Source organism: Cetorhinus maximus, chromosome 18 (genome assembly GCF_964194155.1).
Source record: "Cetorhinus maximus chromosome 18, sCetMax3.hap1.1, whole genome shotgun sequence".
In the NCBI taxonomy this organism is placed as follows: domain Eukaryota; kingdom Metazoa; phylum Chordata; class Chondrichthyes; order Lamniformes; family Cetorhinidae; genus Cetorhinus; species Cetorhinus maximus.
The window spans coordinates 3,585,307-3,611,715 of record NC_135896.1 but is presented as its reverse complement, the minus strand read 5'-3'; the positions used below and the strand labels follow the sequence as shown (position 1 = coordinate 3,611,715).

At 44.1% G+C, this 26,409-nt stretch overlaps 1 protein-coding gene across 1 annotated transcript in view; it reads right to left on the bottom strand.

Annotated features, from left to right (window-relative positions):
• jag2b (jagged canonical Notch ligand 2b) overlaps positions 1 to 23,724 on the bottom strand; it is a 114,120-nt gene extending 90,396 nt beyond the window's left edge. The window contains exon 1 of the mRNA XM_078561985.1: positions 23,669 to 23,724. The gene's annotated coding sequence lies outside the window, so the exon portion shown is untranslated. The remainder of the gene's footprint in view (positions 1 to 23,668) is intronic.
• Positions 23,725 to 26,409: the final 2,685 nt, after the last annotated feature.

Here is a 26,409-nt window from a genome sequence, read left to right as displayed (position 1 = left end):
GGGGGCAGTGATCATTGTATCATAAGGTTTAGGATGATGTTGGAAAATGATATTGGTCAATCCAGAGTAAGCATAATCAACTGGCAGGGACCAGACTTCAATGGGGCAAGAATGGAGCTGGGCCGGATAGACTGGAACCAAAGATTGGCAGAAAAAACAGTAGTTGAACAATGGGCTACCTTCAAAGAGGAGAATGCTTGGGCACAGACAAGGTATGTTCCCTAAAAAGAGAAGGTTTAGGACAAACAAATCCAGATCTCCCTGGATGACAAAGGAGATAGAAATTAAGTTAAAGAAGAAAAAGTGTGCTTATGACAGGTGTCAGGTAGTAAATACAACTGAGAACCAAGCTGAATACAGAAGGTTCAGAAAGGGTGAGGAAAAGCAAATATGAGAAGCAAAGAGGGATTATGAAAAAAGACTGTCAGCTAACATAAAAGGAAATCCCAAAGTATTCTATAAGCACATCAATAGTAAAAAGGTGGTAAAAGGAGAGCAGGGCCGATTAGGGACCAAAAAGGGGATTTACACAGAGGCAAAAGGCATGGATGAGGTGTTAAATGAATACTTTGCATCTGTCTTTACCTACAAGGCAGATGCTTCCCAAACCATGGTGACAAAGGAGGAAACTCACTCATTAGAAGGGTTTAAAATTGATAAGGAGGTGGTATTAGGTAAGCTGTCAGTACTTAAAGTAGATAAGGCATCGGGACCAGATGAGATGCATCCAAGAATATTGAAGGAAGTGAGGGTGGGAATTGCAGAGGCACTGGCAATAATCTGTCGATGTTCCTTGGATTCAGGGGAGGTGCTGGAGGGTTGGAGAATTGCAAACATTATGCCCTTGTTCAAAAAAGGTTGTAAAGGTCTGCCCTGCAATTACAGACCAGTCAGTTTAACTTTGGTGGTGGGGAAACTTCTAGAAACAAATATTCGGGATAGAATTAATAGTCACATGGAAAAATGTGGATTGATTCAGAAGAGTTAACATGGATTTGTTAAAGGGAAATTGTGTCCAACTAACTTGAGTTTTTTGAAGTAACAGATGGTTGATGAGGGCAAGGCTGTTGATGTGGTGTATATGGACTTCCAAAAGGCATTTGATACAGTGCCACACAACAGACTTGAGGAAAGTTATAAGTCATGGAATAAAAGGGACAGTAGCAAAATCGATACAAAACTGGCTGAGCGATAGGAAGGTAAGTGTAGTGGTTAATGAATATTTTTCAGGCTGGAAGGCGGTTTGTACTGGAGTTCCCAGGGGTCAGTATTGGGACCATTGCTTTTCCTGATATGTAGAAATGATCTAGACCTTGGTGTGCAGGGGACAATTTCAAAGTTTGCGGACGACACAAAACTTGGGAGAATTGTAAACTGTGAGGAAGACAGTGTAGAACTTCAAAAGGACATGGACACATTAGTGGAGTGGGCAGATAGGTGGCAGATGAAGTTCAATGCAGAGAAGTGTGAGGTGATACACTTTGGTACAAAGAACATGGGGAGACAGTATAAAAGAAAGGATACTATTTTGAAGGGTGTGCAGGAGCAGAGAGACCTGGGTGTATATGTACAAAAGTCATTAAAGGTGGCAGGACAGGTAGAGAGAGCTGTTTCTAAATCATACAGTATTCTAGGCTTCATTAATAGGGGCATAGAGTACAAGAGCAGGGAAGTTATGATAAACTTATATGAGACACTGGTTAGACCTCAGCTAGAGTATTGTGCACAGTTCTGGGTGCCACAATATAGGAAGGATATGAGCGCATTGGAGAGAGTGCGGAAGAGATTTACGAGAATGGTTCCAGGGATGAGACACTTCAGTTATGAGGAAAGATTGGAGAAGTTGGGACTGTTTTCCTTGGAGAGAAGGCCAAGAGGAGACTTTCAAAATATGAGGCATCTGGGAAGAGTAGGTAGGGAGAAACTGTTCCTGCGCGTAAACGGATCGAGAACCAGAGGGCACAGTTTTAAAGTGTTTTGCAAAAGAAGCAAATGCAAGATAAGAAAAAACTATTTCACACAGCGAGTTGTTAGGATTTGGAATGTACGGTCTGGAAGTGTTGTGGAAGCAGGTTCAATTAAGGCATTCAAGAGGGGCATTGGATGATTATTTAAATAGAAACAATGTGCAGGGTTACAGGAAAAAGACAGGAGATTGGCACCAAGTTAAAATGCTCAGAGAGCTGGTGCAAACACGATGGGCCGAATGGCCTCCTTCTACACCGTAACAATTCAGTGATTCTGTGAAAAGAGATAGGTTTTGAGGAGTCCCTTAAAAGGAGAGGGATGGAGGGGTTTGGGATCAAAATTCCAGACCTTACAACCTAGGCAACTGTTAAGTACTGTAAAGTACAGCGACCAATGTTGAAGTGAAGGGAATCGGGAAGCCAGCATTGGAAGAGCACAGAGGTCTCAAGAGGGTTGTAGGGCAGATGGTTGGAGAGACAGAGTTTAACCACAAAGATGAGAAATTTAAATTAGAAATTTTTAAATTTGACAGTTACAATTCCAGCAAGAGAGTCAGTAAGATGAAGAAACTTCACCACCGTGTTCGCTACAAAACCTCCTCTCAATTTTGGAAAACTGGAAAATCAGTGGCTCAGTTTGACTCACGTTCATCCTCAGAGACAGAAGTTCATAGGTTCAAACCCCATGATCAGGCCTGGGCATGTACACCAAGATGATATTGAACGAACATACAAATTAGCAGTAGGCCATTCAACCCCTCGAGCCTGTTTCACCATTTATCATGGCTGATCTAATTGTAGCCTCAACTCTACTTTTCTGTCTACCCACCATACCCTTTGACCGCCCCCTTGTCAGTCAAGAATCCATCTAATTCAGCCTTAAAAATATTCAATGAGCCTGGCCTCCACAGAGGGGGCATTTTATTATTAAAGACTACTAGATGACCCTCAATCTATACAATTTTCCTCATCAAGAATCTCATCTCTGTCATGATCTGACAGAGTGACAGCATTTGTCCTAAGATGCTTCACAGCATTGTAATTAGCCAGAAATGGACACCAAGACAAAGATGGAGACATTAGGATTGATGATGACGACAAAGTGCTTGGTCACAGAGGTAGATTGATTTTAAAGAGAGGGAAAAGTCAGAGATTGAGTGTGCGAAATTGCAGAGCCTGGACACCTGAAAGTACAGCTGCCAAAGATGGGGCAAAGGACGTGGATGATGCACAAGAGACTAGAGTTGCAGCAATGCAGACAGCTGTAGGGCTGGAGGGAGCTACAGAGATAGGGTAGATGAGAAAGGCTGTGGAGGGATTTGTACGCAATTAGAGTTTTAAATGTCACCAAGGGACTTCGTGGCCAAAATTAGGGGCAAAAAGATTGTTCCCGGATGAGCTACTAGAAAGTTGCGAGCATAGTGATATCAGGAATCAGCACCCTCAGAAGAGAAGGGTCACTGGAAAGTTATAAAACACTCTCCAGAAAAAGAACTTGCATTTATATAGCACCTTTCACCACCCTCAAGGCATCTCAAGCATTTCATAGCCAATTAATGACTTTCAAATTCCAGTCACTGCTGTAATGTAAAACGTAAAGGACTGAAACCAGGCTCAGGAAACAGCAAAGGCACTGGGCACATATTTCCATTGCCTGCTGCAGGCGTGTTGTGCAAAATAATTGAACACTCTGGCTTTAAAAGATATTGCTTACTGCATACAATCAGTACAACCTGCCCAAGCAACACAGACATTGAGCAGAGACCTCAAAGAGTAAAGTATTTCCAACTCTTAAATTTTGGGATATTTATTCAGCATTACTACAGAATGGATCACCAGATGTGATCAGAATAATACAACCCAGGTCCATTCTGTCCATCATGTCTCTTTGAAAGCTATTCAAATTAGATCCATTTCCCCTGTTCTTTTCCATAACCCTACAAATTTCTAGCCTGCCAAATATTTATCAAGTTAATTGTGAAAGTGACCACTGAATTTGCTTCCATCCCCAGTTCAAGCAGTGCTTGAATATACTGTGACTCTGTCACTGAACCCTTCAATCGTGCTCTTTTCTAAAGATATGCTTTGCAACTTCCAAACTCTCTCTGAAAATCTTCCAACAGGTGTGGAATTAGCCACCTCTTGAGTTTCTCTTCCTAAACCCTTAACTCATAAGTTCCCAAACTGTGGGTCTCGAGCCCCGGTAGCATCACAGGTCATTTCTGGGGTAGTGAGCTGTCCCTCCTCCAAGGCAGCAATGGCAACTGTGGAGAGGAGACGACCCAGTCCAGAGGCAACAATGGGACAGCCTCAGACCCACTGGACCTGCGCCGCCAAACAGTAAGGGGTGGGTGGCATCCCCAAAGTGCTGTTTAGTCTTAGAAAACAATTATCAGCAAGCGCCGAGTGGACCCTGGATGTTTGTGCGTCAACTTTGCACCAGCAGAGATTGGCTGTGTCCAGGGTGCGGGAAAAACCAGAAGGTCATGTGGTTGAGCCCTGAAGGTGAGTAGTGGCTTCAAACTTAACTGTTTGTTGTAGAGGTTCCTTACCCTAGGATAGCAACTCTGCTTCCACAGGTACTGACACCTAGACTGCTAGGTGGGGGGTGAGTGTAAAGGCTAGAGGGGTTACTAAGTGAGTGTGACTCGGGAAGAAGGGTGGCTCAGTGGGTGAGTACGTGCGGAGGGGGTTGCCAAGAGGACTGCTCTGTGATTGTGTAGAGAAGAGGGTTGGGAAGAGGTGTGTGTGTGTGTGTTAGGGGGGTAGTGGGAGGGGTTGGGAAGAGGGTGAATGTGTGTGTGGTGAGGGAGAGGGGCTGATTATAGTGTGTGTGGGCGCAAGGGGAGAGGAGCTTCTCTGAGCCTTCTGTTAACAGGGAACATGAAGAGCTTAAACAAAAACAGAAAATGGTGATAGAACTCAACAGGTGTGGCAACATCTGTGGAGGGAGAAACAGAGTTAAATTTTCGAGTGAAGAGTCATATGGACTTGAAATGTCAACTCTGTTTTTATTTTATATTTCCAGCATCCACCATATTTTACTTTTGTCAATATGAAGAGCTTGGCTGAAACCAACATGAAAGGAAGGAAGAATATTTTAAAGTTCTTTAAAGGCAGATTTCCATATTTATATGATGCATTTTATGTTTATCGATAATGCGCAAACTTTGATTATATACTGAATGTTACTCTGCTGCTTTATTGCTGTTTTGCATCTACTGGCATCTGGTGTCGTGTTAATTTTCAAGTGTTAAAATGGGGTCACTTGGAAAAGTTTGGGAAGTGGTGGTGCCTTACGTTCGTACCTCTTAGTTTCCTTTGCTTATAAAGCTGCATGGAATGTTTCACTACATTAAATGTTCAAACAATCAATCCTACATCATGAAGGATGGAGCAAGTTTAACAAATTGAGCAATGTTAAACGAAGACACAAATTGGACAATAGCTAATATCTTGCATTCACTTGTCCAAATTAATTAATAGAAATTCTAGAGTCCTTGGCTTGGTTAGGACACAGGCAGTGGGGGAAGGGAGGGGGGTAAACTATCAGTTTTCAGCAGTCTCACAAAAACCCCCACAAAGCAAAGGGCAAAAAAACATTGCTGCATAAATGTTTTAAGAAGTTAATGGATCCCAAAGCCAGCCTTTGCATGTTATGCAATTATTGGACAATGCTCGTGTCACACTTCACTGCGGAGGTTATCCGAATCCTTTTTGCACCTGGCTTCCCTTTCTCTGTAGGGGATTACTGCGAACAGACAATGACTCATTATGAAAATGAATGAAAGCCAGTGCTTTTTATTTGGTGAAAAAGTCATTTGCATCCTCCGAACAGTGACAGCATGACAGAAGCCAACCAACCACTCTCCACCGGTTTGAGAATGTAGCTGAACCTCATCCCTGCAATGCAACTGCTCAATCTAAAATAAATGACAATTTCAAAAGTATTCTTTTAATTCTAAATAAATTTGCTCTCTCCACGAGCTCACCACCACACTTAATAGGCCTTCCCAAGCATCCATTCTGCAATGTACAAACCTTGGAGAACAAGTTTACATTTCTATGGCATCTTTCATAACCTCAGGACATCCCAAAGCACTGGACAACCATTGGGGTGCTCCTGAACTGTAGTCACTATTGTAATGTAGGAAATGTAGCAGCCAGTTCTGCACAGACAGCAAAGTCCCACAAACATCAATGAGATAATGACTAGATATTGTTTTAATGACTGAAGGACAAATACTAGCCAATACAGCAGGAAGTTGTTCCCTACTCCTCTTAGAAAGGTTAGTGGGGCCTTTTATGACCACCTGACAGCCAGCAGGGCCAGTTTGACATCTTATCCAAAAAAGCATGACTGACCACAACAACTTTTGTTACGTTGAAGGAGCTATATAAATACAACATGCCAAAGTGCTTCGCAGGAGTGTTATAAAACAAAAATCAATACCAAGCCACAGAGATATTAGGCAGGTAATCAAGAGGTAGGTTTAAGGAGTGTCTTCAAGAAGAGCACACTTTAGGGCAGAAATTCCAGAGCTTAGGGCTTTGGCAGCTGAAGGCAAGGCTGCCAATAGTGAAGCAATTAGAGGATACACAAGAGGCCAGAATTAGGCAAGCACAACAATTTTCGGGGTTTGTGGGGCTCGAGGAGATTACAGAGATAGAAAAGGGGAAGATCATGGAGGGATTTGAAAAAAAGGGTGAGAATTTTAAAATCAAGGCATTGCTCAACAGGAAGCCATTGTAGGTCAGTGAGTATAGGGGAGATGGGTGAACAGGACTTGGCAGCAGAACTGCCTCAGTCAGTCTGGATCATGGGTTCAAGTCTCTGGAGTGGGGATTGAACCTCAATCTTTTGACTCAGGCGCAAGAGTGTTACCTACGAGGCAAAGATTGACACTTGCATCAAAGGGTTTTAAACTATGATGGGCATCACAAGGTGACCTCACCAGATAACTACATTGGGTAGTAATCAGGAGCAGAAGTCTTAATGAATTCTTGTTCCTTGCTCACCATATAAATTCAAGTTGCTGTTACACAAAAACAATTTTGTCACTATAATCACTTGAAAGAGCAATGAAGCTGCCATACAAGACATCACAAGCCCCTTTCAGCCTGCGCTCAGCATCAGTACATGTGGGGTGAGCAAGGAACCCCACCTGTCTTTGCTTGCAGCATTAAAATTCCACTAAAGGGACAAAAGTGCATAGGAGCCCTTCTGATATGCACAGCAGCCCAGCACCACACCAGGAGCTCAGCTCTGCATTCCACAATCAGTCAAAACTAGATCCATGACAAACTGCAATAAAAGGGTGCGATTTGTCTTTCCTTTCAGAGAGAACACGTTATGTTCTTCTAAGTGCTAAAATCTAAACTGAAGAGGGGGGGAAGAAAATCACAATTACACTTGGGAGTGTTCCAAAGACAGGTTTATTCAAAAGTTACTCCATCTTTTATATATATGCAAACTGGTGAAAATTACAAGCACTAAGTATTTACATCATTCCCTACATCCTGTCTTCACAGTACATTATGTAAGATAAACTCAAGTCCCTTTCCAGAGCCAATTCACTCCCAGTGCAGTACTGAGGGAGTGCTGCACTGTCAAAGGTGCCAGCTGCAGTCATATGAACACACAAATTAGGAGGAATAGGCCATTTTGTGCTCCTTGAACCTGCTGCACCACTTGATAAAATCATGGCTGATCCTATTGTGTTCACTACTTTCCTGCCTACTCCCTATTCCCTTTGACTCCCTTAGAATCTAACTTAGCCTGAAAAATATTCAAAGACTGCCTCCACTGCTCTTGGAGAAAGAATTCCACAGACAAACAACCCTCAAAAAAATCTCTCCTCATCTCCATCTTAAATGAGGCACCCTTTATTTTTTAAACTGTCCCCACTAGTTCTAGTCTCTCCCATAAGGGAAGACATCCTTTCAGCATCCACCCTGTCAAGTTCCCTCAGGACCTCATCTCTTTCAATAAGATCACCCTTCATTCTTCTAAACTACAACAGATACAGGCCCAACCTTTCCTCATAAGATAACCCCTTCATCCCAGGAATAGTCAAGTGACCCTTCTCTGCAGCTCTTCTATAGTGCAATTATATCCTTTCTTAAATGCGGAGACCAAAACTGTACACAGTACTCCAGGTGTAGTCCCTCCGACACGCTATACAGCTGTACAAAAACATCTCAATTTTATATTTCATTCCCCTTACAATAAACACAAACATCCCATTGCATCTGAATCATTTGCTGTACCTGCAGACTAACTTTTTGCAATGCATGTCGGACACCCAGATCCCTCTGTACCAAAGTTCTTCAATCTCTCTCTATTTAGATAATATGTTGCTTTTCTATTCTTCCTGTCAAAATGAACAAGTCCACATTTTCCCACAAGATAGTCCATCCGCCAAATTTTTGCCCACTCACTTAACCTATCTATATAATTTTGCAGACTCCTTATTCCTCTTCACAATTTACTCCTACCTATTTTTGTCTCATCAGCAAATTTAGCTACCATACATTGGTCCTTTCATCCAAGTCATTGATACAGATTGTAAATAGATGAGGCTCCAGCACTGATCCCTGTGGCACTCCACTGGCTACAGCTTGCCAACCTGAAAATGACCCATTTATCCCTACTCTCCACTTCCTGTTAGTTAACCAATCCTCTATCCATGCTAATAGGTTAACCCTAAACCATAAACTCTTATTTTGCCTAGTAACCTTTGATCTGGCACTTTGACAACTGCCTTTTGAAAACCCTAGTACACATCTACAGGTTCCCCCTTATCCACTTTCCTTCCTCAAAGAAATCTAATAAATTAGTCAAAAACAATTCCCCTTTCACAAAACTGTGTTGAATCTGTTGATTGCATTAAGACTTTCCAAATGCCCTGTTGCAGCCTCCTTAATATTAGATTCTAGCATTTTCCCTTTGACTGATGTAAGGCTAACTAGTTTCCTGCTTTTTCTCCCTCCTTTCTTGAATAGAGTTACATTCACTATTTTCCAGTCTGATGGAAAATCCCAGAATCTAGGAAATTTTGGAAAATTACAATGCACCCATCTCAGCAGCCACTTCTATTAAGTCCCTAAGATGAAGTCTATGAGGACCCAGGGACTTGTCAGCTTTTAGTTCTAATAATTTTTTCAATACCCTTTTCCTGGTGATTGCAATTGTTTTAAAGTTCCTCCCTCCCTTTCACCTCTCGATTTATAATTATTTCTGGGATTTGTTTGTCTGCCACAGTGAAGAGAGAAGCAAAATATCTAGTCAATGCATCTGCCATTTTCTTCCCCCCCCCCCCCCCCCCGCCCCAAATATTAATTCCCCAGACTCTTTTAGAGGACCAAAGCTCACACTAGTTGCTCTTTTCCTTTTCAAATACTTGTAGAAACTTTTACTATCTTATATTTCTAACTAGCTTTCTCTCATACTCCAACTTCTCCCAATTTTTTGTCATTCTTCACTGGTTTTTATATTCTGTCCAATCCTCTGACCTACCACTAATCACCGTGGAGCTTTACGCTTTTTCTTTCAATTTGATACTATCTTTAGCTTCCTTAGCCATGAATGATGCAGCTTTTCCTGGAATCTTTCTTTCTCATTGCAATGCATCTTTGCCAAGTGTTATGAAATATCACCTTAAATGTCTTCCATTGCATCTTTACTGACCTACCCCTTAACCAAACTGTCCAGTTCACTTTAGCCAGCACTGTCTTCATACCCTCATAATTGCCCTTATTTAAATTTAAAACACTAGTCTTAGACCCACTCTTCTCTCTTGCAAAATGAACACGAAATTCAATCACTATTCCCTAAGGGTTCCTTTACTATGAGGTCCAAACTCAATCACTGCTCCCTAGGGGTTCCTTTCCTATGAGGTCCGTAATTAATCCTGTCACACTGCACATAACCAGATCTAGAATAGCCTCTGTAAGGCACAGTACTCCACTGAACACCCACAAAGTTTGTCCCATTTGAACTTTGTATCCCACTGCCCTGGCACATGCAGGAAGCAAGTCTGTTTACAAATCCCAAACAATGGAGCCACAAACAATGAAAACCATGAAGGATGTTTCAGTTCTGTCATGCACATAAGCCTATCTTCAGGCGAGCACTTCACTGGTGCAATGGGCAGCATTCTTCCAAGACTGGAGTTCAGGCATTGTTGGAGCAGTGCAGCAGGAGCTTCAATCTATACCATAGTTAAAATCGCAGCACCAGCTTCAAACAATAAATACTCAGAAGTAAAATTCCTCACCTACAAGGTCCCTCACTGAACACACACAAGCCCATTTTTTAAATTTAAAAAACAAAAATGTTGTAGCTTATCTGTTTACCCAGGTGTCAGCCTCAGTGAGTAGCACTCAGTCAGGAGATTGTGGCTTCAAGTCCAAATCTAAGCAGTACTGAGGGAGTGCTGGACTATCAGAGCTGCTTTCTTTAGGACTAGACATCCATCTGTGCAGGTGGGTGCAAAATATCTCACAGCACTATTCTAAGAGCAGCAGCATCCTCCCTGCTGTCCTGGCTAATATTTTTCCCTCACCAACGCCTAAATATGTGTCAAGTTTTGTACAAAGACACACCTCTGAAGCACCTTTGGATGCTTTAAAACCCAAGTGCAAACTGTTATTCCTGTATCAGATTATCTGGCATTTCCTCGTTATTTGTGGGAACTTGCTGTGTGCAAATTGCCTGTCATGTTTCTTACATTACAGAAGTGGCTATACTTCAGAAGCGCTTCAATGGCTGTAAAGCTGTTTGTGACACTGTGAAAGGTGCTACAGAAATGCAAATTCCCCTTTCTGGAACAATGTCCTAGGTTAACCCTACTCAATGTGCCAAATACAATTCAGAATCCTCACTTTTATTTGATTCAGGGATCGACCATCACTTTAACTGGTCTTGGACCAGGATCAGAATGAGAGAGTTTAAATTTATAAAAGCCCTACCAGTCACAACAGGAAGCAGACTCTCCACGCATGACCAGTAGGGTCTTGTGTCATGTTACCACCTTATTCACTCAAACTTATCAATGTTTAAAAACATAACTGGTGTCAATCTATGTAAGACACGATGGTGAAAGATTAACCAGGTGAAAAGGCAAACTCTTAATTGCAGCATCCACAGACAGGATTACCAGAGTGGCTGATTCATGGGACTAAAGCTGGTCATAGGCTCAAAATACGTAGCCAGCAGGCTCTGATGGGGCTGAGCCAAACCACAAACTTCCTCCAAACCACTGTCTGCTTATTCCTACACCTGCATGTGACAACATTGGGTATCAAAGAGAAAGGCCACATCTGGCAATGAGGTGGTCAAATTATGACCAAATCTGGAGTGGATTTAGTCAGGGTGGTGAATGTAACCAGTAGCAGAGTAGTCCACCTACTTTCTACGAGTACAGAGAATGGTATAGTGTCTGAAATCTCAATCTGAGAGTGCGTTGTTCTGGGGTTGGGGAGAGATATAAACTGATCAGGTTACCCATCATCTCTGTCCCCTCATTAGCTCATCCATCCCTGTCATTATGAACAAAGGTGGTGTTTTTAATATAAAAAATAGATTTGGATGAGGCTATCCTTAGGGAATGCACCACTGCACACCAACTATAAAGTTCCCCAAGTTGTGGATAAAGGAATGAATTTGTTGGGGGGCAGTACGCTAGTCACAGTTGCTCACCCCAGCTGCCAGAGGCCACAGCAATGACTGCGAACAGCACCCACCTCCCCTCTGTGCTTTTCCTCAAGGTGGGTCTCTGTACCCAGGGAGCCAGGCAAGTCACACATTTATGTTTGAAGGTCATAATCAGTGAGATATTCATAAAACTCCTGGGTCAGCTGGTTTTAAAGTTATACTTAACCAGAAGAGCTGATACTAACTACACCATGAGCTTCATGCCTGTGTCCAGGGACAGGGATTTCTGTACATCTCTCATCAGGCTGTCAGGTTGAACTCCACTGTGTAATGCAGACACCAAAAGAGTGTAAACGCACTCTGCTATAGGATCTCAAATCAATTAAAAATTCTCAGGAAGTGGGCATTGCCAGGAAACCTGGCACTTACTACCCTTCCCTAGACACCGAGGTGGCATTGCTGGCTGGGCCTTCCACCTGAACCATTGGTAGTGGTTTTGATACAACTGAGTGGTTTACTAGGCCACAGTTAAGAATCAACCACACTGGTGTGGGGATGGAGTCACATATAGGCGCAGATGAGCCAAGGGTTGCAGGTTTTTAAACTACAATCTGCCAGTTTCATCACAATTAACACCAACTTTTATTTTCCACTGATTTTTCTACTTATTTCAAATTCTCTCAAACTGCTGTGGTGGGATTTGGACTCCTTTTGTCTGGATTATTAATCCAGTGACAAAATCACTCCACTGTTGTACCCTAGTATCTATTTCTAAACAAGTTGTATTGCAGTCTCTACCCACAAGTGCAGCTGATAGAGGAAGAACAGGGCACTTGCCATGGGCTGCACAGTTGTGTAGATAAACACCTTGGATTCCACTGTGTTCTTCTCTAATACAATGGTTGCAACATTTCGAAAAGAGGGGGCAAAGAGATGACACACACACACACACACACACACACAATGAAAGACTAATAGCATTCAGAAAGACATGTTGCTGAATCAGTTTAATGAGTTCCATTGAAGGCCCATTGAAGGCCTATGGCACATGAACCAAAGGGAGGAACAGCAAATAAGGCGTATTCAGCTTCGTCACTGACTAAAGTCAGATATTCATTCAGGTGAGTCAGTTTCGCTCAATGATTGGTCATCCGTTACAAGGATTACTTCATTAGTTGAACATTTAGACCACCTGCCATTTAGATATTTAGAATCTGACTCCAACGTCATCCAGGATTGCACACAGGTCTAGTTATCCAACACGTCCCTACACACTAGACGTCCCTCACTTTCTCAGCACACTCTTGTCCTATATTCCACCAATACTGGTTTTAGCTAAGCCTGCCTCACCATCAAGCACCACACTATAATAAAAGAAACTTCCTCTTGCTGTTAAGTTTAAAAAGGGATTGTACCAATCCAACTGCTCATTGTCTGCAAGTCCACAGGAAAGAGGGGTCAATAGGATATCCAACTTCTCCCACATATCTCCAAACATTCTCAGCACGTAAAGCTTCTTTCAACCACAACACCTCATCGCCTGGAACAAAAGGTTTGAATCAATCTAAAGATGGATTTTACGTCAGTGCCAACGTCATCTCAAGTTGGGTAATGCAATTCAACTTTCCATGTGAACAAACACGCAGTCTTTAGCTTGCAGGAAGCAAAACAAAGATTCCCTTCACACTCACTTCTCGACCAAGTGGCCACTCAGGAGGTGGCAGGTAGGACAGGCAGGGCTAGGGTAGACAATTGCCCCTTGGAATGGTGGACAGGCTGTTTTGCACACAGCTCCACATGACATGCTTCTAGTCAAATTCCTAGAGGCAAGATCTTCCTCCTCCATTTCAGTGAGGAATTGGCACACACACATCAGGGGATGATTAAAAGCTAAATAGCTAAACTTCAAAAGCATGAATCACAATTGGTATGTAAAACTAATCATACACTCATACTGTTGCACACAAGCAGCTAATTTTGAGTCAATAGATGATAGTGAACTGGCCGAACATCATGCACCCCATGGTTTTCTTTCCCATTAAAGCAAATGGAAGGAAAAACATTGTGTGGACCACAGCATCCTCCAATGTTAAAGTCACCCCGAAGGAGGCAAGAGCAAGTGTCAAATCAAGTGCAGCAGGGTTAGAAGGAAAACGAGACGACGCACAAAGGTATAATCAAGACACTTTTACCATATTATTTAACTCCATCCCTTGTCCCTTCTATTACTATTAAGGCACCTTTAATGGCCAGAATACAATTAAACTATGACAGAGAAACTTCCAATATAAATGTGGACATAGGGATTTATAAATGTGGACGTAAGAATTTACAAAGGATAAAGTTGAGATGATGCGACAGGGAATGTAAGATCTTTATTTCTGCATGTGGTACAACTGCTACTCACTCCTTGCGCAAAGATGGTTAATGTTAGAAACGGAAACATCCCCTCCTTTTCTCCACTCATTCTCAGCATGGGCCACAGCCCATGTCAAGGACACTGCAACATAAATGTCTTGCACATGCACTGCCCAACACATCACTGCAACAATGTGGCATTCACATTTGACAGAATCTTTACAGTGCAGGTGGCGGCCATTCGGTCCATCAAGGCTGCACTAGCTCTCTACCTAGTCCCACTCCCCTGTTTTATCCCCATAACTCAGACTTTTACAGCACAGAAGGAGGCCATTCAGCCCATAGTGTCCATGCCAGTCAACAAAGATCTGACAACACTAATCCCATTTTCCAGCACTTGGCCCACAGCCCTGGAGGCTATGGCAACGCGAGTGAACATCTAAATACTTCTTAAATGTTATGAGAGTTTGACTCCACAACGATTTCAGGGAGTGAGTTCCAGACTCCTACCACCCTCTGGGTGAAAAACTTTCTCCTCAACTCCTCTCTTATTGACCCCACTACTAATGGAAAAAGTGCCTTCCTATCCACCCTATCTATACCCCTCAATCTTATACACCTCTATCAGGTTCCATTTCAACCTTCGCTGCTCCAAGGAAACCAACCCCAGCCTATCCAACCTTTCCTCATAGCTCAGGCCCTCCAGCCCAGACAGCATCCCGGTAAATCTCCTCTGCACCCTCTCTAGTGCAATCACATCCTTCCTATAATGTGGTGACCAGAAATGCACACAGTACTCCAGTTGCAGCCTAACCAGCATTTTATACAGTTCCAGCATAACCTCCCTGCTCTTGTATTCTATGTCTCAGCTAATAAAGGCAAATATCCCAAATGCCTTCTTAACCACCTTATCTACTTGCCCGGTTACCTTCAGAGGTCTGTGGATATGCACACCAAGGTCCCTCTGATCTTCAGTGCTTTCCAGGATACATAGTGGAATCCCTTGCCTTGTTAGCCCTCCCCAACTGCATTACCTCTCACTTTTCCAGGTTGAATTTGCCACTGCTCTGCCCACCTGACCAGTCCATTGATATGCTCCTGCAGTTTAGGCTATCCCCCTCACTATTTGCCACACCACCAATTTTCGTGTCATCTGCAAACTTCTTGATCATACCCCCTACATTTAAGTTCAGATCATTTATGTACACCACAGACAGCAAGGGCCCCAGCACCGAGCCCTGTGGAACCCCACTGAAAACAGACTTCCAGTCACAGAAACATCCCTCTACCATCACCCTCTGCTTCCTGCCTCTCAGCCAATTTTGGATCCAACATGCCACTTCGCCTTGGGTCCCATGGGCTCTTACTTTCTTGACCAGTCTGCCATGAGGGACCTTATCAAAAGCCTTGCTAAAGACCAGGTTGACCACGTTAATTGCATTACCCTCATCAACACTCCTGGTTACCACCTCAAAAAAAGATCAAATCTGTCAAACACAACCTCCACCTAACAAATCCATGTTGACTATCCCTGATTAATCAGTGCCCTTTTCCATAACTATCCAAATCTAACTGAGCTATGGTCACTATCTCCAAAATGCTCCCCTACTTATACGGATAACCTTGCACATACTTTCTTTTCACAACATAAGAAACAACAGGAGTAGGCCATTCAGCTCTTCAAGCCTGCCCCGCCATTCAATAAGATCATGGCTGATCTGCCCCAGGCCTCAACTCCTCTTTTGTGCCAGTTCCTCATAGCCCTCAACTCCTTAATATTTCAAAATTCTACCTACTGCCTCTAAACACTTTCAGTGATCGAGCCTCCACAACTCTGAGGTAGAGAATTCCAGACAATCACTACCCTCGGGAAAAATTTCTTCACATCTCAGTTTTAAATGAGTGTCCCCTTATTCTGTAACTATGTCTCCTAGTTTGAGATTCCCCACTAGTGGAAACACCTTCCCTGTCAAACCCCCTCAGAAATAAAGAAACTAGGAGCAGGAGTAGGCTATTCGGCCCTTCAAGCCTGCTCTGCCATTCAATATGATCACAGCTGATCTTCTATCTCAACACCATATTCCCGCTTTCTCACCATCCCCTTGATGCCCCTAATATCCAAAAATGTATCAATTTCTTTCTTGAATATACTCAGTGACCCAGTCTCCACAGCCTTCTGTGGTAGAAAATTCCAGAGATTGACCATCCTCTGAGTGAAGAAATGTTTCCTCATCTCAGTCCTAAATGGCCTGCCCCATATCCTGAGACTGTGACCCGTTTCTAGATTCCCCAACCGGAAACATCCTCCCTGCATCCAGTCTGTCTAGCCCTGTTAGAATTTTATACATTTCAATCCGATCCTCCTCTCAGTCGTCTAAACTCTAATGAATACAGGCCCAGTCGAACCCTCATACGACAATCCTGCCACCCCCGGTATCAGCCTAGTGAACCTTCACTGTGCTCTCTCTACGGCAAGTCTATCCTTTCTTAGGTAGGGAGACCAAAACTGCACACAATACTCCAGGTGTGGTCTCACCAAGGCCTTGTACATTTCAATAAGATCACCCCTCATTCTTCTAAACTCTACGAATAAAGGCCTAACCTGTTTAGCTGTTCTTGATAAGTCAACCCCTTCATCCCAGGAATCAGCCTAGTGAATCTCTTTTGAACTGCCTCCAATGCCAGTATATATTGTACTCCAACACAATCTGTAACCTCATGGCCTAGCATATCCCCCACTCTACCATTACCATCAAGCCAGGGGTCAACCTTGGTTCCATGAGGAGTGCAGGAGGGCATGCCAAAAGCAGAACCAGGCATACCTAGAAACGAGGTGTCAACCTGATGAAGCTATAACACAGGACTACTTGCATGCCAAACAGCATAAGCAGCAAGTGATAGACAGAGCTAAGCAATCCCACAACCAATGGATCAGATCCAAGCTCTGCAGTCCTGCCACATCCACTCATGAATGGTGATGGACAATTAAACAAATCACTGGAGGAGGCTCCACAAATATCCCCATCCTCAATGATGGAGGAGCCCAGCATAGCAGTGCAGAAGATAAGGCTGAAGCATTCGCAACAATCTTCAGCCAGAAGCATTGAGTGAATGATCTATCTCAGCCTCCTCTGGAGGTCCCCAGCATCACAGATGCCAGTCTTCAGTCAATTCGGTTTACTCCACGTGATATCAAGGGCTGAAGGCACTGGATACTACAAAGGCTACAGGCCCTGACAATATTCCAGCAATAGTGCTCAAAACTTGTGCTCCAGAACGTGCCACACCCCTAGCCAAGCTGTTCCAGGACAGCTACAACACTGGCATCTACCCGGCTATGTGGAAAATTGCCCAGGTATGCCCTGTACACAAAAAGCAGGACAAACCCAACCTGGCCAATTACTGCCCCATCAGTTAACTCTCAATCATCAGTAAAGTGATGGAAGGGGTTATCAACAGTGCTATCAAGCGGCACTTGCTTAGCAATAACCTGCTCACTGATGTCCAGTTTGGGTTCCACCAGGGCCACTCAGCTCCTGACCTCATTACAGATTTGGTTCAAACATGGACAAAAGAGCTGAACTCCTGAGGTGAGGTGATAGTGACTGCCCTTGACATCAAGGCAGCATTTGACAGAGTGTGGCATCAAAGAGCCTTAGCAAAACTGGAGTCAATGGGAATCGGAGGGGAAAACTCTCCGGTGGTTGGAATCATACCTAGCACAAAGGAAGATGGTTGTGGTTGTTGGGGGTCAGTCATCTCAGCTCCAGGACATCACTGCAGGAGTTCCTCAGAGTAGTGTCCTAGGCCCAACCATCTTCAGCTGCTTCATCAATGACCTTCCTTCTATCATAAAGGTCAGAGGTGTGGATGTTCACTGATGATTGCACAATGTTCAGCATCATTCACCACTCCTCAGATACTGAAGCAGTCTATGTCCAAATGCAGCAAGACCTGGACAACATCCAGGCTTGGGCTGACAAGTGACATTTGCTCTACACAAGTGCCTGGCAATGACCATCTCCAACAAGAGAGAATCCAACTATCGCCCCTTGATGTTCAATGGCATTAGCATCACTGAATCCCCCACTATCAACATCCTGGGGGTTACCATTGACCAGAAACTGATCTGGACTAGCCATATAAGTACTGTGGCTACAAGAGCAGATCAGAGGCTAGGAATCGGGCAATGAGTAACTCACCCATAACTCCCCAAAGCCTGTCCACCATCTACAAGACACAAGTCAGTCCACACTTGCCTGCATGAGCCCAGCTCCCACAATACTCAAGAAGCTTGACACCATCCAGGACAAAGCAGCCCACTTGATTGGCACCACATCCACAAACATTCACTCCCTCCATCACCGACACAGAATAGCAGCAGTGTATACCATCTACAAGATGCACTGCAGGAATTCACCAATGCTCCTTCGACAGCACCTTCCAAACCCATAACCACTACCATCTAGAAGGACAAGGGCAGCAGATAGATGGGAACACCACCACCTGGAAGTTCCCCTCCAAGCCACTCATCATCCTGACTTGGAAATATATCGCCGTTCCTTCACTGTCACTGGGTCAAAATCCTGGAACTCCCTCCCTAACAGCACTGTGGGTGTACCTACACCACATGGACTGCAGCGGTTCAAGAAGGCAGCTCACCACCACCTTCTCAAGGGCAACTAGGGATGGGCAGCAAAGACCGGCTTAGCCAGTGAAGCCCACATCCCGTGAATGAATAAGAAAAAAATAATCCTCTCTGAAATACAGGGACCAAAACAGGACACATATTTCAGATGCAGCCTCACCAGCACCTTGTATAGTTGTAACAAGACTTCCCTATTTTTAAACTCCAAACATCTAGCAATACAGGCCAAAATTCAATTTGCCTTCTTAATTACTTGCTGATATTACTTTTCACATAGCAATCCAATTCTCTTTTGAATGCCTCGATCGAACCTGCCTCTGTCACCCTCAGTAAGTTAGTTCCAAACTCCAATCATCTTCTGGGTGAAAGAATTTTGCCTCACATCACTTTTACTCCTTTTGCCTATTACTTTGAATCTGTGCCCTCTCATTCTTGATACTCTCAAGTGGGGACAGTTCCTCACTATCTACCCTGTCCATACCTCTCAGGATCTTGAATACGTTATCAAGTCTCCTCTCTACCTTCTTTTCTCCAAGGAAAACAGACCCAATCTCTCCAATCTATCCTCATAGCTACTGTTCTTTATCCCTGGAATCATTCTTGTGAATCTCCTCTGTACTTTCTCCAATGCCTTCACATCCTTCAAGTGTGGCACCATAGTACTCCAGATGAGGCCTAACTAGAGTCTTATACAAGTTCAACATGACCTCCTTACTCTTGTACTCAATGCCCCTATTAATAAAACCCAAGATACTATATGCTTTATTAACTGCTCTCTCAACATGTCTTGCCATCTTCAATGACTTATGTACAGATACACCGAGGTCTCTCTGTTCCTGCACCTCCTTTAGAGTTTCTCCCTTCGTTTTATACTGTCTCACTATAGTCTGACTGCAGGAATAAATCATTTCACACTTCTCTGCATTGAACTTCATCTGCCACTTGTCTGCCCAATCCATCAACATGTCTATGTAATGAAGTTCAAGGCTATCCTCAACACAGTTGACATTTCCAATCTTCATATCATCTGCAAATTTTGAAATCATGCCCTGAACACCAGAGTCTAGGTCATAAAGCCTACTGTACCCGGTACTCCCAGGCGATCTCCCATCCAAGTACAAAACAGGCCCAAGTCTGCTTAGCTTCGGAGATCAAACAAGATCGGGCGTTTTCAGACTAGTCATAAGCACCCATAGGCATTCAAAAACATACAGAAGACTAATTAGCAGAAAGCAGTTTCATGGTGATCACAAGGGACTGGCTTTGGACAGAGGGGAAACATTAAACCCATCATCCTTGGTGGGTTTTGTAGCGATGGAAGAGTAATAATGTTGTCACTAAGCCTAATGTAATGGCATGAATACACTTAATAGTGGGTCAAAGAATCTCTCCATACAGGAGGCTGCCATTCAGCCCATTGCGCTAGTGATGACTTATTGAAAAGAGCTACCCAATTAATTCCACTCCTTTACTTAACATAGGAACATAAGAAATAGGAAGAGCAGGCCATTTGGCCCTTCGAGCCTGTTCCACTATTCACTAAGATCACGGCTGATCTGACTGTGTCCTTTGCTTTTCATCCTGCCCCGTAACCCTAGACTCCCTTGTCAATCAAAAATCTTTCCAACTCATGCCTTGAATAATACCTTTTTCTTATAACCCTGCAAATGTTTCCTCATCAAGTATTGATCCAATTCTCTTTCGAAAGTTATTGTTGAATCTGCTTCCACCTCCCTTTCAGGCAGCACATTCCAGATCATAGCTCGCTAAATAAAAAGTTTCCCAACTCTCCTCTGGCACTTTTGCCAATTATCTTAAATCTGTGCCCTCTGACTATTGAACAGTCCCACAAGTGGAAATAACTTCTACCCTAACAAAACCCTTCACAACTTTGAACACCTCTATTAAATCTCCCCATAACCCTCTGTTCAGAAGAGAATAATCTCAGCTTCTCAAGTTCCCCTACATAACTCAACTCCCTCATCCCTGGTATCTCTCCTTTACGCCCTCTCCAAGGCCTTGACATCCTTCCTATAATGTGGCGCCAAGAACTAGACATAATACTCCAGCTGAGGCCCGGTCAATGATTTATACACGTTTTGAAGAATTATGCCTCTATTTTTAAAGCCAGGATGTTTTTTTCCTCTAAATATATAAATACCATCAGTGTCCTGCCACCTTCACAGATTTTTTTATTGGGGGGGTGGGGGTGTGGGGGAAATCACATCAAAGCCTGTTTAATGTTGTGATCTGCTTCCTATCGGATCTTAAAGCATCCCTCAAAACGGCTCCCACCACAATACTAAATCAGTACTTCACACCGGTGTTACATAGTTCAAAATACTCGAGGCACAAGCCAAGTTTGAAAGGACAAACATCTATAATTGGACTACAGAGTGCTTTTCACACTTCGTTTAAACTTGGAACCTGTTCCATTTTTAAAAAACACACCCACCATTACACTTAGCGCTGCAAGTAGGGTTTAAACTAAAATTACTGTTCTATCCAATCCTCTTGGAACCCAATTCTTCTGGTCAAGTTTTAAACCTAACAACTTGCATTTATATAGCAACTTGATACAGTCATAAGATATTAGGACAGATGACCAAAAGCTTGTCAGAGTTCAGTTTTAAGGAATGTCTTAAAGGAGAAGGAGGTAGAAGGATTTAGGGAAGGAATTACACAACTTAGGGCCTAGGGAGCTGAATGCATTGGTGGAGAAATTGCCATCAGGGATACTCAAGAAGTCAAAATTGAAGGAGGGCAGAGATTTGAGAGGTGTAAGGCCTAAGGACTTTACAGCGATAAAGGTGGGGTCAAGCTATGGAGGGATTTGAAAACAAAGATGAGAATTTTAAAATTGAGGTGTTGCAGGCTGGGATTCATGCAGGTTAGGCTCCTGGGAGACGGATAGGGCAAATCTACAGCTACAAGTCCTATATCCAAATGATTAATAGCCATGGCAAAAGATCACCCTGCCTTAATCTCAATACTACCCATTCAGGACCCCTTACTAGAAAACTACCTAAAATACTTTCAAAATGCAGCAGTGACTGCCTGGGACTAAAAGAAAGATTCTATTCACCAGCAAGTCAAGGGTCATCTTAAGCATCTGAAAAATTACAACCTTGTAATGTGCTCACATGCTTCTATTATTCTAAGCATACTAACCTTAGGCAGATATCACATTCTATGATCTCTTAACCTCAATGACAGTATCTCCCTTACATCCAGAACAGCAATTACCAAGATGTCCTTTGATAGGTTACATGTAGCTTATTATAAGTAACTCAGTTGGAAAAAAGCTTAGTTGTTCAATATTAGCTTCTTACTCAGTTTAGTTACGCACTGAAAAGGTTAGAAGGTTCACTGGACTGATTCGTAGGATGAGGGAATTATCCTATGAGGTAAGGTTGGACAGGCTGGGTCTGTATCCACTGGAGTTTGGAAGAATGAGAGGTGATCTTATTGAAACATATGAGATCCTGAGGGAACCTGGCAGGGTAGGTGCTGAGGATGTTTCCCCTTGTGGGTCAGACTAGAACTAAGGGAAAGTTTAAAAATAAGGGGTCTCCCATTTAAGATGGAGCTGAGAAGGAATTTTTTCTGAGGTCCTGAGTCTGTGGAACTCTTCCCCACAGAGCAGTGGAGAAAGGGTCATTGAATATTTTTAAGGCTAAGTTAGGTAGATTCTTGACTGACAAGGGAGTCAAAGGGTATAGTGGTTAGGAAGGAAAGTGGAGTCAAGGCCACAATCAGATCAGCCATGATCTTATTGAATGGCGGAGTAGACTCGGGATGCTCCTAATTCATACGTTCTCCTCTCAACCCGAGGCCAAAGGGTAAACTTTGGCCAGACACCAGGAGAACTCGAGCAGTCTGTTTTAAATACTTTTCCCACCCTCTCGATTACCAGAACACATGGGTAATCCTGTCCCTGCAGCACTCCAGCAGACCTGGCTACCCCATTCAGCATTTTGGAGAAGTGCCACAGGAAACAATAACTAGTCATCCATCCATTCCCCCCTCAGTGGAAACAATTGGGTCCAGGTGTTTAGGGATGGGAATGGCAGGCGCCAGTCTGTACCTATGGTAACATCATTCTGTTGTATAAGGTTAGACTGAAAGCTAAATGAGCAAACTATACCCAAGAACATAGTGTAAGCAGTCATCAATTCATCTACCAACTAACATCAGAGCTCTTTAAGATCACAAGATGTATGAGTTCTCAATGAGCAGAACTGAGTTCTGAACTGAAACAAAAAATTTGGATTCACAGCTTGGTTATGGAGCCTTTCAAAATGTCCAAAGTTCACAATCAAAGCATAGCACAGGTGGTGGTCATTCAGTCCATCAAATCTTCCCTGGCTGCTTCAAACAGCGATCGAGTAATCCCATTCGCCCCCCCAACTCAATGCCATATTTCTGACATTTTAAAGTGTTCAAATCCTCCCCATTCCTCCATCCTCTTTAGACAATTCTTAGGGGTGAAGAATTTAGAGGTTGGTTATTGGAATGCTCTTCCCCATCTATCATGATCAATAACATCAAACACTCCCAGGGAAGGTACAGCACAGGATTAGATACAGCTCGCTTTACACTGTCCCATCAGCACTCCTAGATTAGACAGAATTGTGGCTTGAGCAAGGTATCAGGTATGAATGGAATCCCGACAACTGGCAGATGTTTCAAATGAAGAAAAAAAGTGAAGTATGTGGGTGAGGTGAATTACATTAATTAATTTATTTTATAAAAACACTTGAAATCTGAACTGTCATGAGCACATATAGAATCTGTATGTAATTAGTCATCAAAAAAATTTCATGCATTGAAATTTACCCATTAATAGCATGTCTGGGCTCCTCAGACTCTCCTCTGCCCTCGCCAGTTCCAATTTACCCCTGGCAAATGCATAGCAGCACGACACACCTCCCTAAAAACTGCCAGTATAGCACTGAATATATATAGACTTTTTATTTGGTATGAGCCCAGGCAAGTTAGCAAAATACCTCAGAAGCAATAGGTTAGGGTACTCACCAGCTGTTGCATTGTCCTGATCCCACGCTTCCACGATTAATGTGTATGACCTCTGGAAAGGAAAGGAAGAAAAGGATATTCCATTACAAATTAGCTAGAGGCTGAAACCTCACAACAAGTCCAAACAGGGAGTCCCAAGATCTCCTGGCACTACCTGATGGCCTGTCCAATATTTATCCCCAAATCAACATTAATTGTAAAACAAACAACTGATCTGGTCATCATCACACTTCTGCTTGTGGGAGCTTACCGTGCACAAATTGGTTGTGGCAGTTACAACATTTCAACAGTAACTACGCTTCAAAAGGAGACTTAAAAGGCCGTAAACAGCAGGAGGTTGTGGAAGGCATTACATCAATACAAGTCTTCATTTTTTTCTTGCACCCCATCTAGTCAAATGATGAGTTGACAACAGACCCCGAAACGAGGGGAGGAAGACCCCCAGCGGTGAAGAGCTTTGGGAACTATAGGTCCAAAGTCACCTGTACCTCCCGAGCCCGCTCCACTCACCACACATCGTGGGCAGAATTGTCCCAGGTTTGCACTAAGTGCGGTAGCGGGCGGGGAAAAAGACATTTTACCTGCTAGCCACAATGGCAGGTTTTTATGCCGTTATCGTCCCAAACCCGCCACATTATTTATGCACTCCCGGGAAACACTCCATTTCGATGGCGGGCGGGTTCTCATTCATATCCCCCAGCCATCGCCTCACTGGGCACCATATTTAAAGTCCAGCCGCAAGCACACGTCTCAGTACTTCCAGGCCACGACTACTGCATGGAAAACAGGATGGCCCTGAAAGGAAAAAAGACTGCAGCCCCCCACTTCAACAATGAGTCTCTGGAATGCCTTTTAGATGCAGTGGAGCCCTGCAGGGATGTCCTATACCCACGCTCTGGCTGCAGGATGGGCAGCTGTGCCACCAACCAGGCTTGGGAGGCAGTGGCAGCAGTGGTCAGCACCAACGCCCTTCAAAAGAGGACAGTCACCCAGTGCTGTCAGATGATGAATGATCTCCTTCATTCTGCCAGGGTAAGTCAGTCTTCTCATCACTCTCAACTCTCACATTCGCAAACTCATCACACACCCACAGGGCCCTCACTCACTGCCAGATCAAGGGACATCACCATTCACTCTCTCACACACACTGTCATTGTCCTCATCCCATCCATGGGACCACTCACCACCCACACATGCCAGGCATACTTATCATCTGGCCTGTCAGGCGTCCTGCTTACACTTTCTCCATCTCTATTAATGTAGGACAAGCTGGCACACAACACGAGGGAGAGGTCATAAGACTGGTGGAGCAATGCTTGAGATTAAGGTTCATACCGACTTTGAAAACAGAGCCATCCAGCTGGCCAGCGACGATCTGGACTGGTCCTGTACTGATGGTGAGGTCGGCGGTGCTCTACCAAGTGAGGGTCCAGCAGTGCAACATCCATCAGACAACCATGCTATGAGTGATGTGTCCTGTTTCACAGGCCACTGCCTTGCACCAATCATCTCCCTTTACTTCCACAGGCACATGGTCAGGAGTGTCCATGACCCACGGCCTCCAAACAAGCCACAAAAAAAACCCCGGAAGAGGAATGTGAAGGCACCCTCCTTGAAGTCCCATCACAGCATTAACCCACACTCTCCACCAGCGCAGACTCTCACACCTCAGCAGGACCTAGCTTTAGAACAGCCTCGGGATCACAATCTGGTGAGCACATTGCACTATCTGGTCCACAGCAGGCGGCGGCAGGGACTTCCCTGGTGTCCAACACGCTGAGGGCTGTTGGAGGCCAGAAATTTGCTGAGTCAGAGTAACAAGACGAGCCTCTGGACTCGGTCATGTCACAGTTGTTGGAGCTGCAAAGGCAAGCTCGGGAACATCGGGGAGGGCTGTCCATTGCACTCCTCAGATTGCAAGGCGTGATGCGAGTCCATCCGCCTTCAGACATGAGATGATAGCATGCCGGCACTAATGCACCGAGGTCAACACTGGTAGGATGGCAGCTGCCATGGTGACCTTGACCTAGGACGTCACTCCTGCGTGGGCTAATTCCATCGCCAATGCCATAGTTGGCCTCCAATAGTGTGTACGCGAGAGGGGTGCCGGGCAGCCCGATCTCACTCCAGCTACCCCTGCTCCTCAAGCAGTCAACCTGGGGCCCTCGGGCACCCATAGGGAGGAGGATCAGCAGGTGCACACTCCGGGGCCATCCATCCAGGTGACTCCGAAGTGACTGGCCCATCCGTCTTTCCCTGTGACCTCAGCAGCTCCAGCTCCACAGGCCGAGGAGGATGCACTGCCTTACAGCAGGCCCTGAAAGGAGGCCAGGGCCCTCCAAATTTTGGCCCTCTGGAGGATGCCCACCAAGGTCATCACGGTCAGCAGGCTGTCTCCACCTCCGCTGTGGATGTTGGGAAGCACCAAGACATAGCGGCAGGGCTAGGAAAGTTAAGAAGAATTAGTTGCACAGCCTGGGCACAGGTGTTAATCACTTGTAGATATTGTTTACTATTGTCAATAAACTCCCAAGAATGTCTCCCTGTCCACAGCTCCTTGTTCTTATGAGCAATGTTCTTGTCACTTAGATGTGAAACCTTTCCACATAAGGTAAAGGCAGGTGTCTCAGTCCAGGGTCTCTTCTCCATGCAGTCTCTGGACCAAAGTGATAGTGCGGCCTCACACTCCCTGGAAACATTACTGATGCCTGCACCTTGGCTGTGCTGGTCATTACTGCCAG